A 10,810-nucleotide genomic window follows, 5' to 3' on the forward strand; every position below is an offset into this window, starting at 1 on the left:
GGAATCGATAAACAGATTGAGGACTTGTCCAAGAACTGCTCTGGATGTCAAAAGATCCAGAACACCCCACTACAAGCCCCCCTCCATCCATGGGAGTGGCCCTCATCACCATGGCAACAAGTGCACATCGACTTTGCTGGACCATTCATGAACTCTATTTTTTTAACCGCCGTCGATGCACATTCCAAATGGCTAGAGGTCACCAAAATGAAGTCAACACGGAGCTTCAGTGCAGGACAGTCAGTTCTTGCACATGATTACCAGACTGAAAAGTGGCAGCTGGGTACAATTTCCACCATAGACGGACCACTGACGTATAGAGTACAGGTGGGAGAGAACATACGGCGACGTCATGTGGACCAAATCCTGGATGCTCAGGTGAAAAACTCAACAACACCTTGCCTGGACCCCCATGACATAGAAGCACATCATGTGGACCAAATCCTGGATGCTCAGCTGAAAAACACAACACCTTGCCCTGACTCCCCGGACATAGAAGCAAACAATCCTGATGTGACCACATCAGCCTCATCCACAGATAAGCCTGTCATCAGTGCTGAGGACCCACCTGATGTACCTGTGGGGACTCATTCCCCAAAGCAAACGTTTCAGGGCAGACATTACCCGAGAGGAAGAGAGGACCTCCCCCCGAAATACTTGAGTTATGATTATTATAATTATTATTATTATGTTACTTTATTATAATTTGATATTATTAAGTTACTAAGTAAACAATTGGTAAGTGTTGTATGTTAAAGGTACACATACTTGTTTAGCGTGGTGCCCCCAGTAAAAAAAAAGTTGTTACACTATTAAAATAAAAGGGGAGGAGTGTATCATATAGCCTACTGTATAATATAGGACTACTTTATGTTGTAGTAATACATCGTATTGAGCATGCGCTATTAGGGGCGTATTGATCTGTACGTGTGTGTTCAGTTCGGTTTCAGTTAGTAAAGAACCCTGTTAACGTAACTCCATTCTCCAGCATTTTTATTAGTGATATTGTTGTGTAAACGGCCACAAACACGACACTTTTCCTCACTCTTTTTTGCATTACTCAGTTATGACTAAGTTGCTGAATATACTTAAGAAGGAGATAGATACATACTTTATACTTCATTGTCGCCAAACAATTGATACTAGAACATACAATCATCACAGCGATATTTGATACTGCGCTTCCCGCTCCCTGGATTACAAATCGATAGTAAATATTGAAAATTTAAATTATAAATCATAAATAGAAAATAGAAAATGGAAAGTAAGGTAGTGCAAAAAATCTGAGAGGAAGGTTCGGGTATTTGGAGGGTACGGCCCAGATCTAGATTCAAAAGGTATCACAGGGAGTGTGTAGAGAGTGGCACTATGGTATTGCGAGAGAGAATCAGGTTTAAGGAATCCAGTGGTCTACTCCATCTTCTACTTCTCTTTGGTTCTATGCTTCGAGAAGTTTGTGATTTTATGTCCCAGTTTTGAACTTAGGGAATTTATGAATCACACATTGCTTTGGCAGAAGTACGGCCATCAAAGAAGAAGTCCCATTGGCCAATTCAGCTGCAAAACAGATCATGCATCCAGTTTGAAGAATGAAGTAAATAGTTTTGATTTGTACATTCATTCCTGAATTGCCAACTAAAAACACAATAACTGTTGGGTCTTCACTTGCACTTCTCAGAATTACGGTTGTTCAAACTGGCCTCAGCATCTACCTACTTATTATCTATTTATACCTACTTATTATCTACTACCCTACTACCTGCTACTTACCTATTAGAGTCATAGAAATGTACAGCACAGAAACAGGCCCTTTGGCCCATCTAGTCCATGCCAAAACCATTTAAACTGGCTACTCCATTCGGTCATAGCCCTCCATACCCACACCATCCATGTACCTATCCAAACTTTGCTTAAATGTTGAAATCGAGCTCGCATGCAACACTTGTGCTGGCAGCTCATCCTACACTCTCGCAACCCTCTGAGTGAAGAAGTTTCCCCTCACGTTTCACCTTTCACCTTTAACTCGTGACCTTGTAACCAGCAGGCTCCTGACCCAGCATCGATAACTTTCACTCACCTCACCTCAACTCTGAACTGATTCCACTACAGTCTTGATGAAGGGTCTCGGCCCAAAACATCAACTCGTTATTCATTTCCATAGGCGCTGCCTGGCCTGCTGACTTCCTCCACCATTTTGTGTGTTGCTCCACAACCCACAGGCTCACTTTCAAGGACTCTACAGCTCATGTTCTCAGTATTATTTGCTTATTTATTTTAGCTGCACAGTTTCTCTACTTTTGCATATTTGTTTGTCAGTCTTTGTTTATGTATTCTGTTATATCTCGTTATTTTTCTGTAAATGCCTGCAAGGAAATGAATCTGAAGGCATTATATCGTGACATATGCACACTTTGAGAATTAATTTATTTTGACATAAAATCATGGCTGATTATATAGTTATGGCTGCACAGAAGTACAATTAATTGCCTTTAAAATACCCTGGGAAATAATAAAACAATTTCAAGTGCTTTCTGGTTCCATTTTGTACTTTTAATTGTTTAATTTTAGTAGAAAATGCCTTGCCATTATACTGAAGATAGTTGAGCGTTTCTTATGAAATGGTAACCACTTACAAAAGTATAAATCTAGTTGGATTCTCACCATTTAATAAAAACCTTTAAGATTCATGAGGACAGTAGCAAAGCACTTACCTCAAAGAAAGAAAGATTAGCAGAGTTCCTAACATCTAGGTAATAGCTATAATGCAGACTAGTCAGAAGCTAAGGATGAGGAATTAAGTGCTTTGAGAATCTTACAATAGCTCCTGAAGAGGGTTTAGAAGCTGTCATGGAAATCCTGATCGTAAAAACTTGAAATATGATTAGAAACATCAAGAGAATTTTGTGACTTGCATAGATCAGTATCCATATGAAATGGCCAATACATTTTCGGTGCATCTCTTGTTCTTCACTTGATTATGAAACTGAGGTTTTTGCCCATGTTTTGGTATTTCAAGGTCAGAGATGAACATCTCTGTAACATTTCCCCAGTGGTTTTATTTGAACAGTGTGACACAGTCCAACACAACATCATTGACTTGGCAAGCAGGAGTCCATACCTTTGTGTTACTTCAGCAATGAGGTGGTCTATTTTGATTTTGATCATTAAAAAGTGCAATCTGATACCACCTTTACTTATCATAACATGTGACAGAATTAAGGTCTTAACATTTCTGAAATAACATGTAAATCTTATTAGCATTAATTTGAGCGATACAAACAAGATGCTGGAGGAACTCAGCAGATCAGGCAGCATCGATGGAGGAAGACAAACATTCGATGTTTCAGACTGAGACTCTTCATCAGAACAGGATGAAGGCAGAGAAAAGAGGAAGAGCACAACCTGGCAGGTAACAGGGGAGTCCAGGTGAGAGGGGGAACGTAGGTGGTCGGGAGAGGGGAAGAGAAGGGATGAGGGAGCCACAGGAATGAGGGAAAGCAAAAGTGGGGGGAGGAAAGGAAAGAAAAACAGGGAGATTTCCAGCATCTGCAGAATCTTTTATGCCTCCATTTTGATGCTCCACTGCAAAGTCTGAGGTATGCCTACCCTGAAGAAGCTTTCCTTCCTTTGTATGGGAATTCTGTGAGAGCCTCTCTCACCAATGCTCTCCAGCTCTTTGACCACGTGCTCACCCAGAGTCCCCAGCCCTGACAACAAGCCCATCACTTCCTCTGGTTCCCCACCTCGTTCCTTTCTAGTCTATTGTCCTCACCTATCAGATTCTTTCTTCTTCAGCCCTTTGCCTCTTCTAACTTCTCACATCATTCCCCTTCATCCCCCCCATCCCATCCACCTACCTTCCCCCTCTCACCTGAACTCATCTATTTCCTGCCAGTTTATGCTCCTCCCCCCCCACCCCCGACCTTCTTATTCTGGCTTCTCCCCTCTTCCTGATTAAGGAAACGTCAAGAGTTTTCTACCCTCCATAGATGCTGAGTTCCTCCTCCATTTTCTGTAGTTGCTTGATTTTTCCAGCACCTGCAGAATCTCTTGTAGCATTATGCTTCTTTCTTCTTCAAAATGTTAGTGCTCTGACTCACTTGCCAATCATTCCAACACTTACAGAAGAGCAAAGGGAATAAAACTCTACCACCACCCCCCCCCCACCATCCATCCTTTACAAACTGACATCAGATAAAATCTTGCCTCTCAGCATGAATTAATTTTGAGTATTCTGAAGCATAAAGTAAAGCTGCAGTGCATACCGAACTTTTGCAATGTAATGTGACATTCAAACTAATCTGCACTTTTTTCTGCATTCAGTCAATGGTACTGTAATATGAGGAGAAGCAAGAGCTACCTTTAGGAACAGTTGAATTTGTTTGAAGTAGAAGATATTCTACTTTTCCTGTATCCCACCTGACCCTTATTCATCATCATCATAGGTTGCATCTGGAATTTCCAGTTGACGGACGATTTCCCTCCATGCCGCTCTGACATATTGGGAAATCATGTACGTGGCAGGTTACAGCAGCGGTTTGCCTTTGCCTTCTGCCGGGCAAGTTTAAAGAGATCACCACCTCTCGCGGTGGATGACCAGGACGTCTACGTGCCTTGTTGTGCTCTTAACACTCCACCAACACCTGCTGGGCCTGCCTTCTTGACCGTTGGACCATTAGTCGGTCTCCCCTGCTCAATCTGCCAGGGCCAGACTTCACACGTTGGGATAGACAGATCCCCTACCTCACCAAGGGTCCAAGACCCGTTGGCTACCCTCACCTGGTTTGGCCCGTCTGCCGAGACGGTTTACCGGGGTGTGGCCGTTGCGCATGTTACAGCTACTTGGAGCGCCAGCTGGGGACCAAAGGTGGACGAGCTGCCCTGAAAGGGCATGGCAGGCCCCCCCCCACCAGAGGTGATACCCCTCCCTAGACACCCCATACACCCCTGACCCTTATCAGTGTTGCTTGAAAGCAGCTGCTCTATTTTTGGCCACAATTCCACCCAGATCGTCCACGAGTTCTTTTACTGCTACCCAAGAAAGCAGACAAGGCTTCAGCTTAATGTCATCTTTGGCAGAGTTGCTGTTCCAAAATATTGCAGCATCTTGGGGGCACAATTCCCCTGAACCCTCAACATTCTAACTCAGTGATGTGAGTGCTACCAGTTGGTAGTGAGCGAATGGAGCAGAGAACTGAGAATACTAAGGCTAAAAAGCAGAAGGTAGGATGTGGCATTTGGAAATGTACCCACTGTCCTTGGTCATTTATCTTGCATCAATGGGATCTTTCTCAGGACTACATCCAGGTCCTTGTGACTTACCCCAAGTTGTTGATACCCAGGGTTCCTGGTACTCTACACTGTACTTCCCTCATCAAGCTGGGTCCACGCTCAAGTACTTTGAGGCCCGTTCTTTGCCACTTTTTACTGATTGTCAAATCAGACTAATTTCTTGCATGACCACCGACATGTGCTCCAGCTATAGGGCGGGGAGAAGCTCAGCACTCTCTTTAGTCTCCTCGGCTGACATATCCAGCCAATCAACAGATCAGTTTGTACGGGCTAGGTGCGAAGGTGATTGACGGGGGTATGCTCCCTCAGTAGCATTGAACAAGCTGAATATGTCAAACATTGTGATCCTGATATTATTTCCAGTGGTGCCCAGTTTCTGCCCCTTCTCTCACTAAACCTGCCCATTACGTCAAACTCCTTAAAAAACTAATGAGTCAACCACTCATTTTATTGACACTTTCAACTTCCGTAGTGCAATCTGTTTCACTAGAAACTCACACACAGTGCTGGTGGAGCTCAGCAAGTCAGACAGGATCTCTGGAAGGAAGAGACCCTTCATCAGAGCTGGAAAGGAACGGGGGCAGAAGCCAGAATAAGGAGGTGAGGGAGGGGGAGGAGTGGGACCTAGTAGCTGATTTGAAGTCTGATATAATCGCAAGATTTTATTTTTAATAATCCGCAGCCAAACAAATTCTGCTTTTGGAGCCAAGATTTTAAAGGGGTGAGGACTGGATATTCATGGGTGTAAAGTGTTCAGAAAAAAAAGCAAAAATATTAGTTCTGATGAAAGATTTTTGACCTAAGATGTTGGAGAGGAAAGCAAAACAACGGGGAAATTGGAGAGCCATGGCAACTCCAGATGCTAGAATCTGAACCTCCATCTCGACTCGTGAAATTAGGGAGCTGTGCAGGAATACTGGGGGACTTTTAAAACCCATGTATCAAGTGCGATAATGTTAAGGGGAAAAGAGGAGGCAGACTTTCTGAAATTTGAGTGTTGACTTGAGTGTTCTTGGCCCAGTGAAAAAAGCAACATGTCTAGATTTGGTGCTGGAAAATAAGGTGGGCCAAGTAGACCAAGTTATCAGTGGGAGAACGTTGGGCAGGAGTGATCATCATAAGTTTAAAATTAGTAAAAGCCAAGAAAAAGGAACAATCTAAACTGGAATTTCTAAGTAGGAAGACAACTAACTCCAAAAGGCATAGACCAATCCAGCCAAGGTGAAATTCAATGGAAGATTGAAAGGAGATACTTTAACTGAATATTAGCTAATTGTAGTTTTTAATTTAGAAATACAGCATGGTAGCAAGCCATCTGGCCCAACAAGCCCGCAATTCCAAATTACACCCATGTGACCAAATAACCTCCCAATCCGTATATCGTTAGAATGTAGGAGGAAACCGGAGCATCCAGAGGAAATCCACATGATTACGGTGAGAACGTACAGACAGCGGCGGAATCGAACGTGGGTTGTTGGCACGAAAACAGTTCATGCTAACAACTATGCAACCATTTCCTTTTAAGAGAAGATGTTTCAGATGCAGATTCTGTTCATTCACACAAGTGGGCAAATATGGGGCTTTGGATGATGGGGGCATTAGAGATTATGATGAAACTGAAATCGAGGGTGTATGATGTGTGCAAGTGAATTGTTCAGACCAGAAACAAACTAAACACAGTAAATTATAAGTGCAACTGAATCAGAAAATATGACTGGCAAAGGGAGAAAATATGCATTGAACAGAAGGGAACTCAAAAATACCTCTACCAGCCTGTACATGAAATGCTGTCTCAGGAAAGCAGTTCTATATGGAACACTGTCGTAGGAAAGCAGCATGTTTCATCAAAGATCCACACCACACAAGCCATGCTCTTTGCTCGTTGCTGCCATCAGGTAGAAGGTACAAATGCCTCATCACCAGGTTAAGAACAGTTACTACCCCTCTGCTATTAGGTTCTTGAACAAAAGAGGATCACTACACTCATCTATTGAGATGTTCCCACAACCAATGATCACTCTTTGTCTTGTTATTTCATGCTCTCATTATTTAATGCCATTTATTTATATTTATATTTGCACAGTTCGTTGACTTCTATGTTCTATCTTTCATTGATCCTGTTTACAGTTACTATTCTATAGATTTGCTGAGTAGACCCAAAGGAAAAAGAATCTCAGGGCTGTATATAGTGATGTGTATGTACTCCGATAATAAATTTTACTTTGAACTTTGAACTTTGTATTTAGTAAGTAAGTAGTAAGAGGCAAATAGGATATACTAAGGACAAAAAGTGTGATAAATACTTAACAAGTTTAGAATACTTAACAATTGTATTGGAAAATGAGGAAGAAGATATATTATTGGAAATAATATTGGAAAATATTGGTGGAAATGGATAAATTGCTCTAAAGTAAAAAGTCAATTGAATTTAAAATGTTTCTTTTCAGATATTATTTTACAATACCATTGCCTAGAAATAAAATTAACGTTGCCTTAGGATGTTAGTAATTTAATTAAATCCACTGAAGTACAGAAATAAATCTTTTGCAGATCTTGCATCTCAGACTCTGTTCCCATTACAGCATTAGATAGAAGGCATATCCATGGATCAAATCACATCGTGCCATTCCTCTTCCAAATAGTACAGTATCTTTTCAAATGTATATTGATAGAAATGCCTCCCCTGCAATGGAGATCCACATAGTCATTGCAACAATAATTACACATGAGTTGAACTATTCACCCCAGCTGAGTTTATCCTTCTGCAACAGTTTCCTGTTATTGGAAAATTTCACAGCTATTCAAATAATTTTGTGTCATTTTGTGTCAACAACCAACAGAATCCAAAGATTATGCCGGGGGGGAGGGGCGGTGGTGCAGGCCAAAAGTGTCGCCATGCTTCTGGTGCCAACATAGTGTGCCCACAGGTTACTAACCCTAACTCATGGAAGGAAACCAGATCACCCGGAGGAAACCTAAGTGGTCACAAGAAGAACATACAAACTCCATACAGACAGTGGTGGGAAATGAGACACTGTAATGCAGTGCTAAGAACTGAGATACTGAGATGCAGTGGTGGGAAGTGAGACACCGCGATGCAGTGATGGGAAGTGAGACACCGCGATGCAGTGGTGGGAACCGAGACACCGCGATGCAGTGGTGGGAACCAAGACACCGCGATGCAGTGGTTCTAACCGCCATGCTACTATGCTGCTCACAGTGGAGTTTGGTTTTAAAGCTGCAAATTGTCACACTTCAAAGCAGTAAAGTTGGAAGAGTACCCAGCAAGATTAAATCTTATTAAAGTTAACTATAGCAGTGTCTTTGGTACATGGTACACATTGAAGCCACTGTGCACAGATGGTGGAGAAAACAAATGTTAAGGGTGATGGAAGGCTTTGTCCTGGGTTGGGGGGGGTTGACTTTATTAAAGGTTACAGTGATTCTGGCAGGAATAGAAAACCCTATCATTTTCCTGACTTCTGTCTAGTAGTTGGTGGGAGGAAATAGGAGTATCTGGAGGAAACCAGAGGAACTAGAAGAAATGTACCACGCACAAAACGCTGGAGGAACTCAAAGAAACGTACACAGTCATGGGTGAACATACAAATTCTATACAGACAGCGGAAGGAATTGTGATAGCATTATGCTAACTGTTACCTTACCGTACCATAGCTGACATTTAAAAGCATGAGTATTATTTTACCACATCAGCCCATGCCTGAAAGTTGCCTAAGTTTTTTTACCATTTGCTGATCAGCTGTGAATGGAATTAAACTTTATAGAATCATTCTTAGACATCCCGAGTCTCCTCTTCTGACATTAACATGAAAGGAGAGTGTTATGTTTTGTAACTCCAGTAATCAAAAGGAAAACCCAGGAGCTGGGATATTTGTCTACTTAGCTTTTCCCCTTTTTTTAAGCGAGGCACTCACATACGATGTGGAGGTGCAATGACGTATACCATTCATGTACTTTTACATGCAACTCATAATGAATTATGTAAACAACGAAGAACATTTAATCAAACAAAATATTTACAATATTGCTCAAATATTACTGAAATATTAAATGCACAACTCTCCTCCCTGCTCAGCTATAAACTGTAACTCAATATAGAATGCTTCTCAACTCAGATACGTAACATATTGCTCTCTGGTCATCATATATACAAAAAATACATATACAAAGGAAAAAATTTATATACAAAAACAATTATATATACAATAACCTCCGTGGTGGTTATACAAGTTGACTCTGGGTCTACAGGAAGTAAAGTGACAGCTCTAAACACCTTCCTTCTCTAACAATTGACTCTGCTCACCTCAACTGTTTAAGATGACATGAGACACAATCTTCACTGTGCAGAAAAGTGGTCCAGTTCTGTCCTTAATCTTTCCAAGTACCCACTTTTGAACTACTCTGCAGTCCCTCACTAGGACTGTTTCTGCAAGAGTGAAACATTGAACCTTCTTACTTGAGGAGCCCTCAATTTGTCTCAGCTGTTCATCCTGCACCCTCCTTCTGAGGTTGGGTTTGAGGAGATCCAAAGTGAGTGCAAGGGATGACCCACGAACCACATCGCTGGTGAGTTATTGGTTGTGGAGTGTGCTGTATTGCAATATGCAAGGAGGAAATTGGCAAGCTTCTGAATCAGTGTCAGCGTGGTGTATTCTGCTGACATTGCTCACAGTGTGTTCTTTAGACTCCGGACAAACCCTTCTCCCAAGCCATTTGCAGCTGGGTGGTACGGTACAGATGCAATATGTCTTATTCCATTAATTTTCAGGAATGACTGAAATTGTTTTGCAACAAAGTGGTCCATTGTCACTGACTCAGTGTCCTGGAACACCAGTCTTTGAGAAGAAGCTTCTGAACACATCAGCACTGTGTGAGGCTGTTGGGAACACTTTTGGCCACTTTGTAGCTGCATCCATTACCACCAAGAAATTTGTGCCTGTGAACGGTCTGGCAAAATCCACATGAATCCTCTGCCAGGGCAATGCAGGCCATTTCCAAGGATGGAGAGGTACAGCTCTCGGGATCTTCTGGACATGTTGGCATCCTGAACAGTGAATGGCAAGCCGCTCGACCTGCTGATCTATCCCAAAGCTACCAGATAAAGCTTCAAGCCAACACTTTCATGTTGACCACTTCTAGGTCACCAGCACTGAGCTCCTCCGACACTTAACAGCTCTCACCTTGAATGGTACAACTACTCTCAATCCCTACATAAGGCAAGCCTCATCAAGAGCAAGTCCATCCTGCTGCTGGTAAAAATGGGGGAACTGGAACTTCTACTGCATGCTCCAACCGTGTAGACTTGAGACAGTGTGGGGTCTTTTCTGGTTTCCCTTTGGATCATCTCTGCCATAATAGGGAGACTTTCGATTTACATTAGGGAGAATATGTTGAGTGTTCTCTTCAGTAAATTTTTCTGGTATTTCCTTTTCCAAGAGTAAACAGAACAATCCATCAGCATTTCCATGATAGTCGTCCCCTTGATTTCAATCTTATA

This window comes from Mobula hypostoma, chromosome 14 (genome assembly GCF_963921235.1).
Source record: "Mobula hypostoma chromosome 14, sMobHyp1.1, whole genome shotgun sequence".
In the NCBI taxonomy this organism is placed as follows: domain Eukaryota; kingdom Metazoa; phylum Chordata; class Chondrichthyes; order Myliobatiformes; family Myliobatidae; genus Mobula; species Mobula hypostoma.